This window comes from Arachis duranensis, chromosome 2 (assembly GCF_000817695.3).
Source record: "Arachis duranensis cultivar V14167 chromosome 2, aradu.V14167.gnm2.J7QH, whole genome shotgun sequence".
NCBI lineage: Eukaryota > Viridiplantae > Streptophyta > Magnoliopsida > Fabales > Fabaceae > Arachis > Arachis duranensis.
Window position 1 is genome coordinate 23,559,958 of NC_029773.3, and position 996 is coordinate 23,560,953.

Below are 996 nucleotides of genomic sequence, written 5' to 3' on the forward strand. Positions count from 1 at the left end.
ATTCGGCCATATTGACTATGTCAATGGCTTTGCACTCTCCTTTTGGATTCTCTTCTGTATTGCTTGGGAGAATACTGGGAGGAGTTTCAATGACTTTCTTACTCAGCTGGCCACTTGTGCCTCCAGATTTCTAATGGAGGATCTTGTTTCACTCATGAAACTGAAAGTGGCCTTTGACAGATCAGAGACTAGATTAGCTAAATTAGAAGTGTTTTGTTCAGAATTCTCTGTCTGTTGCTGAGAAGATGATGGAAAAGTCTTGCTATTGCTCAGCCTATTACTTCCACCATTGCTAAAGGCTTGTTGAGGCTTTTGTTGATCCTTCCATGAGAAATTTGGATGATTTCTCCATGATGAGTTATAGGTATTTCCATAAGGTTCACCCATGTAATTAACCTCTACCATGGCAGGGTTCTCAGGATCATAGGCTTCTTCAGAAGCTGCCTCTTTAGTACTGCTGGATGCATGTTGCCATCCATTCAGACTTTGAGAGATCATGTTGACCTGTTGAGTCAACACTTTGTTCTGAGCCAATATGGCATTCAGAGCATCAATTTCAAGAATTCCTTTCTTCTAAGGTATCCCATTATTCACGGAATTCCTCTCAGAAGTGTACATGAATTGGTTGTTTGCAACCATGTCAATGAGTTCTTGAGCTTCTTCAGGCGTTTTCTTTAGGTGAATAGATCCACCTGCAGAATGGTCCAATGACATTTTCGAAAATTCAGACAGGCCATAATAGAATATATCTAATATGGTTCATTCTGAAAACATGTCAGATGGGCATCTTTTGGTCAGCTGCTTGTATCTTTCCCAAGCTTCATAGAGGGATTCACCATCTTTTTGTTTGAAGGTTTGAACATCCAATCTCAGCTTGCTCAGCTTTTGAGGAGGAAAAAATTTGTCCAAGAAGGCAGTGACCAGCTTATCCCAGGAGTCCAGGCTATCCTTAGGTTGCGAATCCAACCATATTCTAGCTCTGTCTCTTACAGCAAA

The 996-nt window shown here is 41.0% G+C and overlaps 1 non-coding gene across 1 annotated transcript; it reads left to right on the plus strand.

Annotated features, from left to right (window-relative positions):
* The first annotated feature begins 772 nt into the window (after positions 1 to 772).
* On the plus strand, positions 773 to 876 carry LOC127745314 (small nucleolar RNA R71). Its single transcript, XR_008006511.1, has one exon. It is a non-coding gene; the product is annotated as a small nucleolar RNA R71 (small nucleolar RNA).
* The last annotated feature ends 120 nt before the right edge of the window (positions 877 to 996 follow it).